The sequence below is a fragment of the Rattus norvegicus genome, chromosome 16 (assembly GCF_036323735.1).
Source record: "Rattus norvegicus strain BN/NHsdMcwi chromosome 16, GRCr8, whole genome shotgun sequence".
In the NCBI taxonomy this organism is placed as follows: domain Eukaryota; kingdom Metazoa; phylum Chordata; class Mammalia; order Rodentia; family Muridae; genus Rattus; species Rattus norvegicus.
Genome location: NC_086034.1, coordinates 13,052,196 through 13,075,468, shown reverse-complemented (window position 1 = coordinate 13,075,468; position 23,273 = coordinate 13,052,196). Strand labels below are relative to the sequence as shown.

Sequence of the window (23,273 nt, the reverse complement as noted above, 5' to 3'; positions counted from 1 at the left end):
ACTTGGGAACTGAGACAGAAAAACATGTGACTCTGGAAATGACCTGACTGATGCAGCTGGACCTCGTCAAACAAGAGCTTGTTAACCTAGAGTCTGGAGATGTAGCTTGGTGGTAGAGCCTTGGGTGGCAGTTCAGTCCCTACACTGACAAAAGCAAACAAACAAAAGACAGCCAAATGTAATCACTTACACGCAAATGGCTGTTCTATGCCGGTTTCCTCATTTATGAAGTAGGGACCATATTGCTTATCTTCCCAGAATTGGTAGAGAATCAAATTAAGGAAAGGATGGGAAACTGATTGGAAGCTGCTTCACTCCACCAGAGGCATCATTTTTATTTCTGTTAACAGGATAGAAACTAGCAGGGAACTGCTTTGAGGGAATGACTTTTCTTACAGACTTCCATGGCAGTTATTTCCATGGTTCTCCCTGGCTTCCTCCTAATAATTTGTACTAAACTATGGGATATAAAATCCTCATCAACAAATTTACAAGTAGGTCCCAGGTATCAACAAATTAAAAAAAGCCCTCAGTTTACCCATATCCACTCTCTAGGCCCCTGGAATCCACAACAGAAGGGCTTTAGAGTTTCTGCTGAGGATGCATCATACCACACCCATCCTTGAGACCAGGTCTACCTGGTGCCACCACCGGAGCCCTCCTGGATCTCTAGGAAGAGCTCTTGGGCCTGGTAGAAAAGATGTAGGAAAGAAGAGCTTAGGAACTCTTCTTCTTCTTCTTCTTCTTCTTCTTCTTCTTCTTCTTCTTCTTCTTCTTCTTCTTCTTCTTCTCCTCCTCCTCCTCCTCCTCCTCCTCCTCCTCCTTCTCCTTCTCCTTCTCTTTCTCCTTCTCCTCCTCCTCCTCCCCCTCCAGCTCCCCCTCTTCCTCCTCCCTTCTTCCTCCTCCTCCTCCTTCTTCTTCTTTTTCTGTCCTTCTGGGATTTGGATCAAGGGTCTCACATATGAGGCCTGATTAATTTAGAGCTTTTATCTGCATATTGTAGAATTCTGGGACAAGGGAAAAACCAGCAGGCAAAGAGGAAGAGGCAGGGTGACTCAGTCTGGAATAGGTGATGACATTTGCTGCTGTCTGTCCAGAACCCCTCAGATCAGATTCACAAGAAACTCAACCCTTTCTGATTGATCACATAGCCTTTGAATCGGTCAAGGCCCCCTTGGACATGCATCTCCTTGTGTCTCAATAGAAGTGGCATTTCAGGGGAGAAACATCAGAGGGAATGATCTTGAAATAAAGATACTGACTTGTTCTAGCTGTAGAAAGGACTGAACCCTAAGGCTCCAACAATCAGCCCAGAGGCATTACCTACCGGGCTTTTTGCTCACATGAGACATCATCTCTGAAAGCCATGGGCCTCTTGAGAGCCCAAAGGCCTCCACCCAGCAGTTCCCTCATTCTCCCATCTCATATTCTTAGTTTTAAAGGGCTTAGACTGCAACTGCTTGCTCTCCAATTTGTTGAAGTATTAAAACAGACAGATCACAAAAAAATGGGCTTTGCTTACACTAGGGAGCAGAAAAAATGTTCTTCCTAGGCTTTTTTCTCAGCTCAGTTGGAAAGGATGAGTAGACGCCCTTGAAATGGAAGCTGATAGGTTCCATTCTGATCAAAGGAAGATGAGGAGGAAAAGGAGGAGGAAGAAAGAGAGGAACAGGAGGAAGAGGAGGCAAAGGAGATGAAGAGGAAGAGGTGTCCTGACCATGTTCCTAAAGGTGTGAGTCACCAGAATAAGCAGATTGAGGCCGAGAAGCTAAGGTTTCTGGGAAATGAAGATAGGATGACAATATCAGAGAGAACAGCATTCTGTATGTCCTAAAGACTGAATATCCTGAAGGCAAGGCATGGGCCTGAAGGCAGGAAAAAGCTACTAAGACTATGGTACCAAGACTGACAGAAAAGGAACCCCTTTGTGAAACATAGTCAAGGATAGAGGTGCCACCAAACTACATTAAACAAGCATCATGGGGACACAAGACATTTTGCATGCAGAATCCCTAGAACCTAGAGAAGGCTTAAATAATGATTTTGGTGTCTAGAAGTATGTGGAGAAAATCACCCAAACCTTTGACTCCAAAACACATGAAAATGGCAAGTGACAAAGAGTAGAAGCATCCAAGAAGAGTCATAGTCAATGGGACATGTTGGATTCAGGCTTGCATTTGGAGGTATAAAGTTTGTACCTGGCTTATCAATCATCTATAGCCCCTTCCTACCACCCCACTGCCAGGACCACATCTTTGTTCACATAATAACTGCCCTACAAATATCCCATAAATTAATGCTTTAGGGCATAAGAAAAGTCACCCAAGAGGTTCTGGATGGAAGCTTGTTTAAAAAAAATTAGAGAGAGAGCTGATGTTTCTACTGGTTCATGCCTTGGTGCCTTCATCATACTAATTCTTATAATCTAGGAAGTGATATTCTTGTTCCCATTCTGTTAAAGAGATATCAGACACAAGAAAGATAAATTCTTTTGTCCCATAGCTTCTTGGTGACATTCCCATACTCCACGATCCTCTTAGTTTGAGAAGCAATGACTAAGAGCTATAGATGTAGATTTAGATTAACCCGATTGAAATTCTGACCATCATGCATAACTTGTCTGATTTGAGGGAAGTTATTTAGCAGTGCTCTATAGTTCCCTTAACTATAAAATACAAACATATATAACAATACCTCCTACAGTGACATTAGAATGGATTGGAGGTGTTATAGGTAGCCGTGCAACTCAGATACTTGTAGACAGTAGGAGCTCAGTAAATGTCATCTCCCACTGCCTGCCAAGCTCCTCTCCTGACTCTCCCCACAGTGCTGTCAGAGGGAGTGAAGAAAAAGGTCACTTCTCCACTGACAAATAACCAGCTCCAGAGTTACAGGTCATCCCATGGTATTTTGTCTTTTTCCTTGAGAAGTGTCTTACATGAAGATAAGGAAAAAGCCAGAACCTTCTCCACAATGTGTAAAATTGTGTTGACTCTTCTGCCATGCACTTTCTCTGGAACGGAATTTATGAGATTATTTCCAGTGTGTTATTATGCACACTCAATTCCTTTGGAACACTTTCACTTTGGCCTTGAAACCTTAAGCAGAGGATCTGTGAACCTGAACACAGAATCAACTGTATTAGAGAACCTGAGATGTTCTTGGAACAAAATGGATTATCAAAAAATCAAAGAAGAGAAATCCATTGTGGCTCATAGATGGTCATCTGGCTCCATTGTTTCAGGGTCATGATGAAGAGGAATATCACTGTGGTAGGATGGAGAAAGGAGCTGCTTGCCTCAGGGGAGCTATAAAGAAAAGAGAGGGGCAGTAAGGGACCACAGACAAGGTGTATCCTCCAAAGACATTGCTCCCAGTAACATGGTTCCTCCAGGCAGCCTCTACCTCCTAATGGCTCTTTAATCTATAAAGTCATCCAAATCTGCTGATCCAACTGCCATAGCACCACCAACATAGACCAAACTTCTAATAAATGAGGCTTTGGGGCCATTTAATATCAAAGCATTTAATATCCATAACCTTGGGCAAAGGTAAAAGAGAATCCCTAGTTTATGAATAGTTCACTGGGGTAATACTCAGAAAGGATCACTGGGTCAGTCTCCATCCCATTCCCTAACAATGGAGTCAAAGATTCTATGTCCCTAATAGACTTTCTCCATAACCCCAACCGCAGCTACCTTGGAGAGCTTCCCTTGATCTAAAAGTACTCCAGGCTACAGAAGTTGAAGACCTATAAAGAAGCAGTTTCCTGCTGGGTGTCTTTCCAAGTCCCCTAGGCTCTGGGTGCTCACAAAAATGGTCGACGCTTCAGTGCATACTTTGCCCCCAAGAAACAGAAGTCAAAAAATATAACTACCAAGAGAGATCAATTACCCTGCCACCATGGATGGGTGGCATGAGATGGTTTGAGACACACAGAAAATGAGAAGAAAGCTCATAAGAGGAGAAACATGCATCGCCCCAGATGTGGTTGTGGTGGATATAAGTTCAGCATGTTCTAATATTACAGGTGAAACAAGAAATCCAGATGGAGACATAAAATCTCTTGCAAAGTAAGAGTTACTTCGGTTGCTTGTTAAGCAGAGCAGTGAGACAGACTCAGATGTACACTACTTGTAGCCTCTACCTTATTGCCCTGTGTGTGTCGCCTGAAATTGTACTCAGGGCCTGGTGCATTCTACAAACGCATTGTACTTCCCAGCAACACTGAGCCAGAAACAAAAATTCAGGAATATGTTTTGCCACAGTCAAATGTCTTGTTGATTGTCTTATAAAGCCTTTTAGTGGTGACACTTCAACTTTCCAAGACCAGGGGATTCTATAGATGGCACTACTCATCGCCTCACTGAACACTGACTTAAAAACCCTGTCATTCCTTCAAATTATATAACAAATACTAGCAGAGGAACGGACAACATGGACTGCTGTCTATGCATTCATTCTGAGATTCCACTGCCTCCTCCAAGGACCCTCCTTGAGTAAACAGTGACATCCACTGGTTAAAACTCACACCCTGTGCCAATATTACTAAAGAAAAGAAGGTTCGCAAGATTGCTGTGATTCAGGCAAGGGATTCTCAGTCTCTAACAAACAGCTGGAAGAAAAGAGTCCAGAGCCAAGAAAAGGCAGGACACAGATGTTAATCAGACAGGAAAGAAATGCAATCCCCAGAACATGTTAGCCTGGGTTTCAGAATGCCAGTGGTGTACTCTCAGTATGCTGCTGTCTGAAGACATAACCAGAAGGGGGCTATGGTTTGCACCAGGTGGTGTAGGTCCCTAGGCACACAAGGATTCTGAGAGCCTATAATGGGGCCAGTCCAGATTCCAGGGTTTGTAAATGTAAGCTAGACAGTGATTTAAAAATCATTGATTTGAGGCTTGGCATTGTGCCACACGCCTATAATCCTAGCACTTGGGATACAGATATAGGACCTTGAGGCTTACCTAGGATATAGAGTAGGGTCTTATCTTACAAAAACAATCACAGACAAACAACGACTACAACAAGTTTTGTGTTTTTTAAATGTTTATACTTGTAACATGCTGGAGTAATATTTCTACTGTAGCAGGTTATATAGGAAGTAAACCATAAAACAATTTCTCCCATTGTCTTTATGTTTTCATTGAAAAACATTAGAAAGTAAAATTTCATTGTAGCTGATGTTTCAGTTGAGCTGATGTAGACTTACAGTTTGTCTAATTCTAACATTCTCAGCCCTAAGCCTCAGAGGCTCCTGGGATACCTGTAAAGTAGACAAATATGGGATCTGATTCAGTTGCTGGAGAAATCTAGCTAGCAGAAGCATCACAAACTGTTCTCTTTGCTTCTTTTGCTATCATCTGGGCTGCCCTTGATCCTCGAATGTGATTGATCTGAGAGTCCTTCTTAAGCACCACTCTCTCATCTCATACTTCCCTGCTTACAAATATATAATGCCTTTGCTCACTTACAGACACTACCACACACATCCCAGGAGCATGAGGCCTGTAGGATGAAGGAGATGATTTTCCTCCTGCTCAGCACTTATCTCTGGAGTAGAGCGAGAGATCTATCAGATCTGTCAGAGGAAATGTCATCAAAGAGTATGAGAAAAGAGATTTCATGTCCACTTTCTGTGAGATGACATTGGAAGGCCTCTATGACACTGATAAGTTGAAGTCTGAGTGACACCAGGCAGGAGTACATGAGCCAAAGCCCCAGGTCAGGCGAAGCAGCCAACAAAATCCAGTAACAGTCAAATAGCAGGTACATTTGAGGAGACAAAAGGCACCATGTGACTGGCACATGAGAAAGTCAACCAGGATCAAGGAATAGGAGGAGAGATGAAGCTTCCCTGAGAATATACTTATGAAGGGGGCGCTATGGTTTGAATGAGTTCCTCTTCCTAAGGTTTGTATATTGGAATCTTTACCCTCAAGATGGTGCTATGCAGAGGTGGACTTTGAGGTGATTAAGTAAGTCATCAAGGTAATATCTTCATGAATGATAATAATACTCAAGGAACATTAACAGGAATCCCATTGATCTCCCTGGCCTTTTTCCTGCACCTGATAGGACAAGAAGTTGACAATCTGCACCATGGAAAAGGGTATTCAGCAGAACTGATGAGGCTAGCTTTCTCATGACAGACAGGACAATTTAAAAGGGCAAATGGTTCATTGTGCTTTTAGTGTCAAAAGTTTTCACTTATCAGGTAAGGAATGCACTGTAGAAAGAAAAGCTCACATCATGCTAAACAGGGAGTAGAGAAAAGCCATAAAGAAGCCAGGGCAAGATATGCCCTTCAAAGAGATGCCATATGTGAGCCACTTGCTCTACCAAGCCTCAGGCTCCAGGCATTCAAGATGTGGATTCATTAGTGGGTTAAACTGCCCTCATAGAGCCCTCATGACGTATTTCTAAAAATCTCCCAATAGACACATTCTGTGCTGAGATTTGCTAAGCACCTAGATATCTCTCAATCTAATCATATCTACAGACAAGTATAAATATCACACTGACCGTGTTAGTTAGCACCTTCGCTTCAGACTTCCAGTCTCAAAGCTATCAGAAATAACTGCTTTGTTTCAAAGCCATGCAGTCTATACAGTTTTGTTACAAGTGACTCGAGCAGATTTAGACATGAGAATTCAACTGTTCTCGGCCTAAACTATGGAACAAAAGATGGGACAAGGAAAGGAAAATTCTAGAATATCTCGAATATTATATTCTATGTTCTATAATAGAATGTTCTAGAACATTCTCAAACGAAGACCAAAGTTACTGCAGCAGAGGAAAGTATGCTACAAACTAAAAAAGGGGGTGAGGTCATGTGTGTGAGACGCAGTATACAATAGGCACTGACGTCTAAGACAAAACAGAGACGTAGGACAAAGGGCATCATTCTACACTCAATGCTTCAAAAGAAAAAGTACTTTGTTGTTTGTTTGTTTTGTTTTGTTTATGGGATTGTTTGTGATACTTAAACCCCAAACTTCCCGTATACTAGGCAAGTACTTCCAATGAGCTGTTTCTCCAGCCAGTGTCAGTATTCTTATGTGAGAAATATTCTTAGAAGTGAAGATGTAGATTAGTCACAGAGCACTTACCCAGCACGCTTAATATTCTAGATTCAACCCATAACATTGAAAAAATAATAAGTAAAAGTGTGTGGCAGTTAGTTTTTATCAATTTGACACACATTAGGGTCATTTGGAAAGATAGAACACCAACTGAGGAAAGGCCCCTATTGGATTAGCCTGATCGATGATTGGTGTAGGAGGGTCCAGTTTATTGTGGGCTGTGCATCCCCTGGGTAAGTGGTCCTACGTTGTATAGGAAAACAGGTTCAGCAAGTCATGAGAGCAAGCTAATAAGTAGTGTTCTGCTATGGCTTCTGCTTCAATTCCTGCCTCAGAGTCCCTGCCTCAAGGTTACTGTCCTGTCTTTCTTTCATAGACAAATGTAAGCTGAAACAAACCCTTCCTTCTACAAGTTGTTTTGGTCATAGAGTTTGTCACAGTAATAGAAATCTAAAACAAAACATTTTTAGAAGAAATGCACTTATCTTTCTATCTGAGAGTCATATACTACCTTCCGTGTGCTGAATAAAATGTGGTCATCTTTGGGAGGAAATATAAGAAACTGTAATTCTAAGAAAAACATCAAGCTTTTCATTGTATACCTTATACATGATGGTTTTTCAAAAGATATATATATTCTAAAATATATGGGACTGGTTGGGCAGTAAAAATACTGTGTGCAATACCATGATAATGAAAACTTCTCATTACACATCTATCCACACTGTATAACATACAGAACTATGAGTGCACCCTCACAGAAGCTATGGCTATATCAGATGTATCAGTGAAGGTTTATCAGCTGTAACAAATTCACCATTCTGGTAAAGACATTGGTCATTAAGGAAATTGTGCATAAGAATGAAAGTAAATGGGCAATCTATACCTTCTGTACATTTTTTCTATGAACCTAAAATCATCATTAAATATCTTAATTAATGATATCTGCCACAAAATTATAACTAAGTTGATGGATGAGATCTACAGAGAATGCCATTGTCCTAGTTATTTCAGTAGCTGGGACGATCTATTTCTGAACATCTTTGTGCTTTAGGTCCTCCTATCCATCAGTTTTTGCTCAAACACTAAGTTATTAGGAAGGCCTTCATCATTGCTCTATATAAGACAGCACCATGTCACTATTTTTCCTGGCTTAATTTTCTACATCTCACACTTCAGAATACATTTTGTACCTTAGTAATATATACATCTGTGTGCATGATTTGCTCACAGCAAACTCTTGGTGCCCTTTATCTTATTTTTAATACCTGTGACACTGCCGATATTCTGCAGATTTCTGTTGAGTAGGCACAGGCAACATTATTTTGGTATAATATGGAGGGAAAAGGATTGCAGCAAAACCAACAGGGTAAAGGGGAAATATGGTTAGAAGAATGTTCCAGGAGAGAAAAAAATGGTGTGTGATGTGTCTACAAAAAGGGGAAAGCTGTGCTTTAGAGTGAGAAGGGAAACTTAGTAATAAATGGCGAGAAGGCCTGGAAGGGGTTGTTTGAGGATGGCTGTTGGGAGATATGGTAATAACATTTACTGAACCAGAGAATTCTAGAAAAGGATGGATTCTAGATTTGTTTAAATTTTAAAAATTAAAGAAGCCTTCTGTAGCAGTAATAATAAAAATAGGTGCAACTGGTTCCCGCGCATCACCGCTCCACACTGGACCCCTGGGACTCTTGGACCCGGACGGTCACTCCCTGGTATTAGTTCTGGCAAAGTAGAGCCAAACAGAAGTAGCATTAATATATCTTAGTGTCGGCTGGTTTCGGTGTGGCACCATGCAATGTTAGCCTAGCTATCTTCTAACCCCAGTGGTCTCTCTGCACCCATTGCTAGTCACCCTGGCCAGCCGGGAACTCTCTGGTTCCAGCCACCCACCTAGTAAAATCAAGACTCAACAAATTGTAACCCAACAATCAGATTTACGTATTAAATACTCAATCCACAATAAATTCACAGAATAAATTCACTGCCAATAAATATATATAGAAACCGCCCACCTAGACAAGATAAAATTGACCTAGACCACCCGGATCGGAATCATCTTCCTCCCGCAACTCCATCATGAGTTGCTTTTTTTTTTCTTACTCCTCCTCCTTCCTAGACTTTTCCCCGCCCACCCTTCCTTCTCATCCAATGATAGGCTGGAACTGCCTTGCTGCATACTCAGATCATCAGTCTTCCATTTGTTTAAAATAAATTGACCTTAAGATACTTTCATGAAGCCAAAGAAGGCATATCTAATATGAAGGATTTATACATGAAGGGTTATGAAATCATGGATTTGCCATAAAAATGTGAGACCTGAGTGGGCATGCAGCAGGGAGATATTCGACACAAAAATGGCAGAGTTATTGGTTACTAAAACTGGAAAATAAATATTTGTGTTTCACTAAATTATGTTCCTAGCTTTCAGTGTTTAAAATTGTTCATAAAGTTATTCTACTGGATGGAACCATCATACTCTTTGAACGCAGACCACTGGGAAAAACAACATATAACTCATCTGGAAGTTCCTTTCACACTAGCTCATGGTCACAGAGCTAGAAGATGCTACGCAGTCTGCTAAGAAAAAGAAGTCATCTGTGGTCCCAACAAGCTGTGGACCGTGTGTGCTACAATAAAAAAAAATTCCATGCATTATACACCTAATAGTGCAATTGTGGCAAATCAGTCACACTGGGGCCCACTCAATAGGAAAAAATAAATGCCTGGTATTAACCTAGCGGAAAGCTGGGAAGGTCACAGGCATGAGGGGAAAATCTACAACTGGTTTTGTTTGTTTGGTTGTTTGTTTGGTTGTTTGGTTGGTTGGTTTGTTGGTTGGTTGGTTGGTTTGTTGGTTGTTTGGTTGGTTGGTTGGTTGGTTGGTTGGTTGGTTGGTTGGTTGGTTGGCTGGTTGGTTGGTTGGTTGGTTGGTTGGTTGTTTTGTTGGTTGGTTGGTTGGTTGGCTGGTTGACTGGCTGGTTGACTGGCTGGCTGGCTGGCTGGCTGGCTGGCTGGCTGGCTGGCTAGCTGGCTTCCTTCTTTCCTTTATTCCTTCCTTCCTTCCTTCCTTCCTTCCATCCTTCCTTGCTTGCTTGCTTGCTTGCTTGCTTGCTTGCTTGCTTGCTTGCTTGCTTGTTAAATGGACAGAAAGGCAAAACAGAGGGAGGGGGAGTGTTCTAACAAATATGCATATAAGCAAGATAGCTCAGCAAACAAATGCACTTGCCACAGACCCTGACGACCTGAGTTCAATCTCCCCAAACTACATGGTAGAAGGAGGGAACCAATTTCCATAAGTTTCCTCTGATTTATACACATGTTCTGTGTACTTGTGGGTACACATATATGTATATGTACATACAAAAAATAAATAAGAGTAAAAAATACACTTTAAAAAAGTATGTTCAATGCACTTCTGCATGTGTGGTGCACACACAAACCACATACACACACACACACACACACACACACACACACACGGAAAGGTTCCAACTAGAGGCATAAAGTTGAATGCTGCATATTCAAAACTATCAATAGAACCACAGACCCGAATAAAATGCTCCAGACAAAAAAGGATAGACTAAGTATCAGAAGTGGCATCACACCCCATCTTGTTGAAATCTGTCATTCTGTGCCTGAGCAGAATGGCAAGCCAGGAGAAGAGACAAGATGGCACGCCACAGAAGAGAACAAATTGAAAAGAGGACTGGGCTCTACAGATGGGTTCAAATCACACGGCTTGAGAAGGAAGGTCTTTGAGCTCTAGAGTAGCCAGACAGGATGCATTTCTTCCATTTCTGAAGGCCTGCCAAGTAAAAAGTAGCTGGATAATGTGTTTAGCTCTGCAGTTAGTGCAGGGGTCATACTAAAGTGGATTTCCCATCTGGCAAGTTTTAGAAAACACAATAACTTTTCATGAAGAAAAGTTATGAACATCCATGAAAAATGCCCATAAAGTACATTTATTAAGAAATAAATGAGGCATTATATCGAGTATTGAAAAAATATAGAATTCTGCTGGGGAGACAAGGAGCTAAAAGTGGAGCATTGTGTGAGTTGGGATTTAAAAAAAAATAGTGAGGATCCAGCATTCAGGAAACTGAGACAAGAGGATCAGGAGTTTGAAGACAGTCTGAAATACTGAGTGAGACCCTGCTTTACCACCCCTGCAGCCCACTGAAAAGTGATCATAGAACAATTCTTGCTTGTGTGAAGGGCAGAAGTGCTTCCTCCAAGCCTCTCAGGTTACAAATGAGATTCTTCCTCATGTCATCACTGCTCTAGAAAATCTTTTCTTCTCTACCACTTTTAATTTGTTTTCCTTTGTATGAACTCTGCCAATGAGATTGGACAATGATCAGTGGGTTAATAATGGGTGGCTGACAGCAGGAGTAACTCCCATGGCCAGTTCAGGCCAGCCTCCTGTGTATGCTGCCCTTTTCTGGGTCTCTTCCTCCACTCTGTACAGAGTGAAGGATACGTAACAGCTCACACACCTCTGAGCATCACACATGGCTTCCCCTCTTCCTAACAGTTACCTAAAATAACAAGATATCATCTCCCTACCTGTGTGTCACTGTCAGGAGAAATAGATCCTATGAGGCTTCGCAGAACTAGGCTGTGAAAAGAATCTAGAATTAGAAGTACTGAGTGTCGGGGTTGGGGATTTAGCTCAGTGGTAGAGCACTTGCCTAGGAAGCGCAAGGCCCTGGGTTTGGTCCCCAGCTCCGAAAAAAAAGAACCAAAAAAAAAAAAGAAGAAGAAGAAGTACTGAGTGTCTATTAGCTCTTACTATTCTTCATGAATTCTGAATTCCATCCCCACCAAACCCACATTTTAGGTCCTGTTCCATGTCACCATAACTTATAAACTTTTCTCTGAAACATCCAATATCTTTCTGGTGATCAACATGGTTACATGGCAGACATCCATGAGTCTTTAAAATTTCAGCTCCCTATAAAACCAGACCCTACAACATAATGCCCCTCTGAATTTGGGGGTTATTTTTCTCTAGTCCAGAATCTGAGACCAGGAATGAGTCATCTTCTTATATTCAGACCAGTACGGTTTACAATGAGAGACTTGAACACTGAGCTTGAAATTACATAAACCAGCTAAGTTGAATATGAAATGTCCCCACTGGCTTATGGGTTCAAAACTTGGTCCCCAGTTTATGCACTTGTTTAGGCTTTAGAAACATTAGGAGGTCTAACTGAGGAAATGAGTCCCAGAGGACAAGCATTTGAAGTTTAGGCCTGTGATGGCATTCATGGTTATGAGCTTGACTACATCTGGAATTAACAAAAATCCAAGCTTGCCCTAGCCTTGAAAGCAAGTTCATTCCTCCACTAGCATTACATCCTACTTCTTCAGTGTTCCAGTACATACTAAAGACCATCTGAGATAGCCAGCCTTGTGAACTGAGCAACTTCTATATTCTTTAACTTTCCATTCGCAGTCAACCATTGTTGGATTAGCTCAACTGCAGCTTGCAAGTCATTCTAATAAATGTGATAGATGAATAGGTAGGTAGGCAGGCAGGCAGGCAGGAAGACAGACAGACAGATAGACTGAGAGACAGACAGACAGATAGACTGAGAGACAGACAGACAGATTGACAGACAGATGGATGGACAGATGGATGGACAGACAGGTGGATGGATGGAGAATCATTCTATAAGTTCTGGTACTCTAGAGAACCTTGTTTACAAGAAGCCTAGTCTCCACATCCTTATTTATTCACTGCTTCCTACCCAATATAGGGAAACAGCCTCCTTCTCCTCCTTCTCCTTCTTTTCCTCCTCCCCCTCCTCTTCCTCTATATGTTTCCACATCAAAGATGTTCAATCTTACCATAGCACAAGACTTAACATAGCCAAGCACTATGGACTGAAACCTCTGAAATCCTTAACTAAAACAAATCTTTCCCTCCAGGTTTATGTGTGGTATATTGACTTAGTGATATAAAGTCTAATTATCATGCTGGCCTTGAAGGGCAGGATCCAAAGTGACGTTTCCAAAAGCAGCTTGCTCTATACTTGGGATTTTGGCTTAAGAGCTGAAAAAAGTACTGGATATTTCTATCTTTAGTTAAGGCTGGAATGATGAAAACAGCCAGAGGTAGAGAGCATAGAAGTTCTACAACTGGTGGGTTTTGTAGAGACAAACCCTTCCCTGCACATAGCCCTCCCCTCATGAGGCTGTGTGCTCCTCTCTGTCTGTCAGCCTGTCTTCATCTGCTGCTCAGTCCAGCCCCTCCACCTGGCTGTTAAGGCACGGAGCCCTGGAATTTTCCTTCTGTCTCTTTCAATAAGTGCAGGTGCAGCTTCCTTTAATGGGCTGTCAATAGGCAGTAAGAACCTGGACTGCACAATTACATGAAGCAAATGCTTGGCCATGTCTGCTAAAAACTGTGAAGACAACAAAGTCTTGTGGCCTGAGAAGTTACAATTCTAGAATCTGTCCTGTCGGAATACAACCCATTCCTTTTCTATGCAGTGTCATTCTGGGCTTTTAGCGTTTTTCTCATAAACTGGGAGCTTGCACATGAAGATAGAATGGCAAACAGTGAAAGGTAATAAAAACTGTCCTCTAGGAAACTAATTGACCTGTAAATGTTTGCTGCAACTGATAGAAAAATCTCTCCTACTTGACATCTAGATCCCTTCTGTATCTGAGACCTTTTCCTTCCTCTGCTTTCAACAGGGCATCCTAAACAGCCCTTCACTTAGCCTTAGTGAGGTAGTATCCTATGTAATCAAGGGTTGGTGTGAGGAAATTCCTCCATGCCTGTTCATGAAGAGACACAGGCAGAAGGAGAGTGTACTTCCGGATTCCACAGAACATGGGGTGTAAGGGTTCTTGCTACCTAAAACTCACATTGGAAGAAACCTCTACATATTCCTCAGGTCTCAGAACAATGAAAGTGTTGGGCAGTAGGGAATGTTAGCATCTCATTATGACACCCAGACTAACCTTGAACTTGTGACCCTGCTCCCTTAGCCTCCCAGTATTGTGGTCATAAACATGTGTCATTTAGAGGAACGAAGGGTTACTACTTTTATGGTCTGGTAAAGAAAAAAATTACTTCAATATTTGAGCAAACAGGGAAAGCCCAGGGATGCTGAGATTCTCCAGTGCCCGTAAATGCTGTTGACAAGATGGAGAAACGCCTGCTGAACTACAGCCACTGAATTTTCACCTCCGCATCATCTTGTAATGGATGCAAAATGGAAGCAGATCCAGACTTGCTTAGATGAACTGCAGAACGATGAGGCAGAACCTTGGGGCGTTATGGTCTCTCTGAGCTTTATTACACATGACACCAGTTCATTTTCTACATGCTGGGAAAACTATGGAAACGGTACTTTTCATCATGGAGCCAGTGACAGTTACACTTGGGAGGAGCTGTCATATTTTGGGCTGAAAAAATCTATCTTCAGGTAGTAATGGGCTTCCCAAGACATACTGAGACCCAGTCAGAACCACTTTGTAAGGCAGTGCCCAGGACCTTGACCATACGTGGCACGTAACCCCTCAACAGCTCTGTAAGGGATACGGAAGGCCCTCAGCTAGCCACTTCTTGATGGACCACCTCCTGGACTGAATTGGTTTTAGATCCAGAATCTGTCTACCAAGCAGGCAACCTTCATTAAGTTGAGCAAACTGCCCGGATTCTATTTCTTCTTCTACAAGGTGAAAGCAGGACAAACCCCTATTTCATTGTCTTAATAGCTGACCCTAGACTGCTCCTTCCATCAGCTTCGAGTCAGCCCTTCCCTTCAAGCCCTCAGATCTGTAGGTGTTTGATTCTGTCAAGCAAAACATTACATCTTCCACTAAACCTCTCTCTTTTATCTTTATCCAAGTCACTGATAATATTGAGAATGTAACACATTGCCTGAGGTAAGAAAGGGGAACAAACTAATTTTCAGGATGCTGCAACGATCCCAAGCTGTTACAGTTATTAGCAAGCAGTAAAGGTCAAGTACACTTTTGTTCATTTCCCACTTTATTGGTGCACATGTGGGAGTTCATGGTTGCATGTATGCAAGCACATGTGTGTGAGAGTAGACATGTACGTCCCTGTGTGTGGTCTGTGGCTAATGTCTGGTCTCATCCTCAATTACTCTTCTACTTTATTCATGGAGGCAGAGCCTCTCAGTCAAGCCTAGAGCTTGCCACTATGGCTAGTCCCAATACCCAGCTTGCTCTAGGGATCCCCTGCCTTTGGAGGCTAGTTGGGCTTATGTACCAACTTGCATTTTCCAAGAATTCTGAGGATCTTAAGTATAACCCTCCACTTAATGCAGCAAGTGAGTGAGCCACTGAGCCATCACCAGAGTCTGTGCTCAAGTTCCTAAACTGTTTCCCCAACTCAGAAACTACTCAGCCTCTCTTATCCTTCCTTCCTTCAGCTGTAAACGGAGAAGACTCAGTGAGATCTACTTCCAGAGATATGCTGGGCTACTACATGAGCTGATGCAAATTCCTGACACTTCACCAGGCTTGGTAAACAGAATTTCTTACACCTAATGCAAAATCCTGCCTGTGTTTATTATGTTTACAACAAACAAAACAAAAAACAAATTGAGGCTTAGGTTGTTTGTGTAGCCCAGAGTCACTGGGAAGGGAAATAGGACAAGGAACATATTCCACAGAGACTCAGCTTGGTAGCACCAGTGAGCTATCAAGGGAATGCTTTCTGGAGAGTGTGTTGGCTCTTTCCTTTTTATGATTTATCATTTTATGTATATGAGTGCTGTGTCTGCATGTCTATCTGTTCACCTCATACATGCCTGATGATCATGGAAACTAGAAGAGGATATTAAATGCCATAGAAGTGGAGTTACAGATGGTTGTGAGCCTCTAAGTAGGTGCATGGAATTGAACCCAGATCCTGTGCAAGAGCAACTAGAACTCTTAAGAGCTGAACCATCTCTCCAGACCCTGGATATAGTTCCATTCTGATTCATCCATGGTTCCAACCTTTGCAGTTTAATTCCTGCTTTTTTATAAATCCAGGCAAAGGAAAACAAAAGAGGTGTCAGGCAAAATGTCGCAGAAATAGATGTGTCTTTAAGAGTTGACCAGTATTTTGGACTCCTTATTTTCCAAAATTCAGAGCCTATTTGACAAAGACAAATCATTTTGGGCAGTTCCTACCTAAGGCTCTAAGTGACAATATGGCCCAGCAAATAGAAAATATTTTTGTTTTACATAGAAATACCTTTGTTCTCTCTCTCCCTCCCCCCTTCTCTCTCTGTCTCTCTGTCTCTCTGTCTCTCTGTCTCTCTGTCTCTCTGTCTCTGTCTATCTCTCTCTGTCTCTCTCTGTCTCTGTCTCTCTCTGTCTCTCTCTCTCTCTCTCTCTCTCACACACACACACATACACACATGCACTTTCACACTTGCTCAGGTAAGATAAAGGCTAAGAACAGACCCCCTCTGCACGTTTCACTGGGTAAGATGCAGCCTGTCGAGGATTCTGTATCTCCAAGTACCATTGAGTCTGAACTACACCGCTATCCTAGCAGCTTAAGTATGAAAAGAATAAAGGATGCTCTTAGCAAGAGTTTGGAGGAGGGAAGGGAGCCAAAACAAGGCAGCAGCTTCCCATCAGAGATCAACAGCTCAAAGTGGGAGTCTGAGAGATTAAAACAAACAGTGCTTATGCATGCAAAGCAGCCCTGGACAGCATGATGGATGGGGGCTGAATATATTCCAGCCTTGAAATTCATTCTGCTCTTTCTCATTGGAGGATCTGAGCCAGCTCAGAGCTGGTCTCTCTGCATGATGAGTGAAGGCTGGAGCCTCCCTTCCCTTCTCAGAACCAGGTGTCTGGTCAGTCATGGGCAGCGCTCAATATTAGATTTGGCAGCTTCTAGAATGCTGAGGGAGAGACACAAGCTCTCTCCAGAGTTTGAACTTAGCCTGCTCATTGCCAAAGTTGCTTGCCCAGTAGGATCTCCTAGGGAAGCTTTTAAGCATCCCAACCCCCAGCTGTCTTCTGGGTCAAAGAAGCCACGGTCTGCACTGCACAGTAGGGCATATGTACCTGGGGTTTGAAAACTCTCTCAGTGATTACCATGTGCAAGCAAATTTGGAAATCCCTGTTTTGGACCCATGGTTCTTAGCAGGGGTTGATTTTTTTCCCCCTAGGAAACATTTGGCAATAGAAGAGGATATTTTTGTTGTTAGAAGAGGGATGGTGCTACTGACATCTAGTGGGAAGAAGCCAGGAAAGCTGCTAAGCATACCAACAACAAAGAAGTAACTAGCTAAAACTGTGTTGGACAAGTAGGGAAGCTTGACTTAGGTACTTGCTATCCACACTGTTAGCCTGTTCAACTCTCAGAGCCTCAGGCTCTTCCCCCAGAATCACAGGATCCAAATCTGCAAGTTGTAGTTGAGTCTTCAAAGGCTTCATTGTATGAGGGGAAGTGCCACCAATTGTAACTGAAAATGGATTCGTCACAGGAACCTTTTCGGTTTGTTTTTTGTACATTCAACATCCACCCTTAAAGACTGGACAGGAATGGGTCTAAGATTTCAGAATTAGCACATCAGATTTGGATAGCATTAGTCGGGACTACTTAAATAGCTTTGCTTGGTCTCATCTGTCTAATCCGCAAGTGGGAAGAAGATATAGAGACAAACTACGCAATGGGACAGACAATGCCTGAGCAGTGTGAGCTGGCGTCTGAGCCTCACTAATTTACTAGAGTTTTCTCTTGAGCAATTCATTTTCCCTATTCGAATATTGATTTTTCTCATCTGGAAAAAGCAGGGCATACCCATGGCTGCTCATGGTGAAAACCACTCAGGTGTTAAAGTTAGAGGTTCTAGCATGGGGTAGACACTCCAGAACAGGCACTGGCTGGTTCCTGAAATATGGCAGGGCAAAGTTTTTTATTCAAACTGTACACAAAATACCATAAATCCTATCCCTATATCAATCTGACAGGGCATATGTTCATAGTCACAGACACCCCTTCACCTATCCAAAGCCTACACATAGGGTAGTGTCATCTGCTGTTCAGTCATAGACGCCCCTACGCTAATCCAAGGCCAACACATAAGGGGGATGTCATCTGCTGTTCTGTCTTGTCACTTCTGCTTAGACTACAGCTTGAGAGGAGGTTGCTAGCCTTGCCTTCCCCTGCAAACCCAAAAAGATTCTCCACAAATGAGTCCTGCTGCTGATTCAGAATTCACAGTCACACAACTGGTGTCGGGGTAGAGTTGGAGCTCACATCTGATCCCTTCCAACCCAAAATCAAACTGATATTGTGTTTCTACACCACCTCCCCTGGGGCAGCTGTTTCTTCCCACCTCATCACATACACACACACACACACACACACACACATACACACACACACACACACACACACACACACACACACAGGATTGAGAGAGGGAGATAGATAGAAAGAGGGGAAAAGAGCATAATAACTAATCTTCTGAATTTTCTAGAGGAATGACTATTCACCTTGTTTCTTAAACAATTTATAAATGGCCTTAAAGCAGAAGCCATGCATTTCTCTTGCTACCTGTTCCCCTGAGGTCCTCAATACATGGCTGAGCCCACAACAAAAGCTCAACAAGTCTGCTATCCAAGTCACTGACTGGTGAGTCTGCTGACTGATTGATTAGGTCCTGGCTGACCGGAAGAAGTACTAGCTAAGCAATGGTATGCGCAATGCAATTGCCCACTCTCCTGTGCCTGGAAATATCCATTGCTTCTTAAAGATTTTACTACAGTCTGGATAGACATTTGATGTTCTCATTCTGTCCACCTGCCCCAGAAATTTCAAGAAAGTAAATAAAACATTTATTGAAGTCTTATATTAAAGGCTTACTTTCATTCTTGCTTACGCAGAAATAGCCTGGCACACTTTAGAATAAAAATCACGCTGATCCTGGAGAGGGGAGAGGAAGAGTAAAATACAGAACGCCTGGGAAAACGGGGCCAGGAGGAACATCCTGTAGGGTAGAGAGGAGCATGCCCTCCCAGTCAAATCAGCTAAGACCTGGATCCAGGCCCTGTGAAATGAGCATACTAGATAAGCCAGAAAAAAAACTGGCTCCAGCCAGCAACACCATCAGGTACAAATGCCATGGGTAGAACCCAAACCCCTGGAGAGAAGTGTGGACAGGCTTCATTTTCAGTGATAAAGCATGGACTGGAGCCAGGGGAATGGAAGATGGGTTTTTTTTTTCAGTTCTACTTAGTCTCTTTGCAACAAAGAGACTAAGGAACTGTTGTATGTGAACCATGACACAACTACCACAAAGGGAAACATAAGGGAACATTGATTTCACTCGAGGTGGAGGAACGCATTCAATGTAGTTATCTCCTTCTTTTAAGAGCATAAAAAGCCAAGCCCTCTACCTCAGGCAGGCCAGTGTCTCAGAACACAAATCTTCTATCACAGTATGCAATGAAAGTCTTCTGGGCTTTCCTTAGGGCTGAATCTGTAATTCTTCTGTGTATTCAAGGAGCTATTGTCTAGCCAGGACAAAATGAATTCTACTGGACAACAGGGAGAAATCAGTTAGAGACCTGAGGGTAAAACCAAATGAGAGTAAGGAGGACAGGGAAAATCTTGCCCAGGATCATGGCAAGAGAGAGCTCCAGTGCCTAAGAAGCAGATGGGAAACCAGGATTGGGAAGAAAAATACCCTCTCCTATAAAGGGATATGTTAGTTGCTTTGAACGTTGCTATGGTAAAAATACCCTAACCAAAGCAACTTACAAGAGAAAGGGTTTCTTTGCCTAAGAGTCCAAGTTACAATCTATCATGGCAAACAAGCCACAGACTGAGGACAGTTGTCCCACAGAATCCACAAGTACAAAACGGAGTGACAAAAAATGTCCTAATGCTCAGTTCACTCTCTACATCTTACATAGCCAGGATGCCCTGTCAAACCAACAGCCTACCTACCATTGACATGAGTCCTTCCGCATCAGTAAACTTAATCAAAACAGTCCCTAGCAGGCAATCCCAGAAGCCCTGGTTTGTGTGAAAGTAATGTCTGTCTGATAACACTGAGTATCACAGGAGATTTTGCTCTAAACGAGGAAGGTTATCTTTTCCTAGGGGTCTCAGTTTGTCCTGGTGATATCAAAGCTGTCCTCCCATTTTCAGAAGACGTTGAATAGTTTCAGGTCTGCCCAGAGAGTGCTTATCTAAGTCAGTAGAAAGGCGTCCATGGGTCCAAACATGAACAACAGCCCAGAACACATTATACAAATCCTTGTGATAACATGCTTTTTCTTCTACTGAGAAGACAATTTAAGATCTCTATTTCTCCATCACCTAAAAGCTAAGACTTAGGGTCTTTTTCCCCAGTGTTAGAGATTGGATGCAAGGCTTTACTTATATTTACTCAAATACAAATTCCCCCCTCAATTACCATTAAGGTAACACAGAGAGGCAGTGCAGTGAGAAAAAAAATAACTGACTTTAAATGGAGAGAGAACCTCATTGAAAGAAATAAAAGGGAAAAGGGCACTGTAAAGATGTTTGAGTCTATACACATAAACATATATCCCTCAAAAGTTTTGTGATGAATCTAAATGGTATTCAGCACTGCAATCAAATGATCCATCTTCCCATACTAAAATTTTGCAAAGAAAATGTTTTCCACAAAAAGAATACAATATTGTCTTTGGCTGATAGACAAAAAGAACATAGTGGGGTATTTTTTAAACATTTTCACATTCCTTTAGTGTGTGTGTGTGTGTGTGTGTGTATGTGTGTGTGTGTGTGTGTGTGTGTGTGTGTGTGTGTGTGTGTGTGTGTGTGTGTGCCATTATGGGCATGTGGAAAGCAGAGGACAACTTGAAGAAATCAGTTCCCTCTTTCAACCACATTCATTTCAAAATGAAACTCAGGTCTTCAGGCTTGGCAGCAGGTACACGTCCTACTGAGGCATCTCTGTGACCCTCAAAAGGAACATTTTCTTCTTACCACCTATCTAGTGCTGTATATAATTTATCTTACTCAACACTAGGAACAGCCCAACCAGATAGTTTTATCTCTCACTCACTGATAACAAAATATATCTTTAGAAAGGTGTAAAAATGTTCTCTAGTAGCAAGTCAGAAATTTCATCAAACACTTGCAATGTAGCAACTGGATACCTACTTCCCTCCTCTCCCTCAAACCATCACACAGTTGTGGAGGAGTGAGGCATCTCCCTTAAACATCATTCTAAAGGGAGACAGGTTCTTGAACAATTCACCAAGTGACCAATTAGCATCCTCCCTTCTGTAGGCATCCCCAGTTCCTGAAAGGGAGGGAAAAGCTGTACTATCCTCTCAGAGCACATTGAGATTCATCCCGATTCCCTTCCTCCTCCATTGCAGCAGCACATAAATTACCAGCTCTGTTGTCAAATGCTGCATGTAATTGTGTTCAGCAAAACATCCCCAGGGAAAAAGAAAAGTCATCCAGTCTGCAATGGACCAAGACAGGCCGGGGGCTCAGCAAAGAGGGCTGAGATCTGTTGTCCACCCTCTCCTCCTTCCCCCCTCCACAAACTCAGGCAAGCCAGGGCCTGTCAGAAACCACAAACAACATCAGAGTGTGAGTCAGGGAACAATTCTAATTAAAAAAACAGTGAATCCTTTGCTTGTCCAACCATGCTAAGCTATACAAGGAAAGAAAGACCCGTGTACGTTTAGATTACTAAAAATCTGTTTTAATAAATCAGTAGAAATAAATACCATTTAGATCATTACAATGAGCCAGATCATGTAATAATTATCTCATTTAATCCCCACTGCAGCCTTTGGGGGATGTCAAAGCCTGAACTCAAAACTGCCTGCTATTGACATGTTCATGTCGACCCACTGATAAAAACTGAACTGGAGGTGCTTTTCTGGACCCAGTCCACAGTCATCATCCTCACAAGCACAGCCCTGGGGTCTTTGTGCTATAGCCTGTTCCCTCTGCTCGGGTCTACTTGATCAGCCCAAGCAGTGATCCACCCACTGCAAGATAACTCTGAAAACCGCTGCAAATTAAAACAGGGCTCTTGCAAAATACCTCACATCATTTCCCACTTTAAAACATTGTTCTGTGTGTAAAGTGAAAAGGCCAGAAGCTGGGGAGACCCTCAGTGGATAAAATGTTTGCAGCACAAGCATGAGGAATGAACTTAAGAGACCTACCACCCATGATTTTAAAAGCTAGGCGAGCATGGCAGTCTGCCTGTCATCTTAACACTGAGGAAGAGACAGGGTATGCTCAAGACAAGCTCACTAGTTAGACGAGCCAAATCTGAAAGCAATAGATTCAGGGAGAGACCCCACCTCATGAGATACAGCAAGAAACAATTGAAGGAGACACATCAACTCTGACCTTCACATGGACATGCATACACACATGGTTACACACACGTGAACATGAATATATATGTATGCATACCAAATATATATATATATATATTCAAATTAGCTAGTAATTTATTTAACTCATTTTTTAATCCTATAGCCAGATGAAGTAACACATGGCCATAGTCCCAACTATTCCAGAAGCTTGGTCAGTTTCCTAGGTAAGAGAATTCTTTACAATGCTGGTAAAGCACTGTAGCATGAAGATCTGAGTTTCTACTCCATATCAAGCTATTTACTCTTCTACTCTGGATACACTGCCCACTCTATCTTTCTCTTCTTTTTGTTTATTTCCTTTTTTGGGAGTGGTTGGTTGGTTGTTGTTGTTTTGGAGGTTGTTTGTTTTTCTTGAGAGAGGGTTTTCTTCTGTAGCCCTCGCTGTTATTGACCTTGCTAAGTAGACTAGACTGGCCGTGAGCTCACAGAGATCTACCTGCCTCTACCTCCTGAGTGTTGGCTCTAAAGCTGTGAACCACCATGCCCAGCTACCCTTCTCTTCTGTCATTCCTGAAAATGTCTCTCCCGTTTGCAAAGTCACATGATGGCTCAAATGGCTGCCAGTATGTTTATCATGACCCATGATAGGCAGGCACCAGGAAGACAAAGGCAAAGAAGGTCTTGTGAGATAGATCTCCTGTGTCATATGAAAATCTTTAATTAAAAAAGAAGCATTTCTAAATGCCCTACTCATCAACTTCATCTCAGCATTTAGCCACAGATACCAACATGCTGAAGGTAGGTGCAAGAAAGGCTGGCAACTGTATGTGTAAACATACTGTC

The 23,273-nt window shown here is 42.4% G+C and overlaps 1 long non-coding RNA gene across 1 annotated transcript; it reads right to left on the bottom strand.

Annotated features, from left to right (window-relative positions):
- Positions 1-30: 30 nt before the first annotated feature.
- Positions 31-6,681, bottom strand: LOC134482541 (uncharacterized). Its single transcript, XR_010058777.1, has 2 exons — positions 6,526-6,681; positions 31-3,308 (listed from the first exon to the last, which is right to left on the bottom strand). It is a non-coding gene; the product is annotated as an uncharacterized LOC134482541 (long non-coding RNA).
- Positions 6,682-23,273: the final 16,592 nt, after the last annotated feature.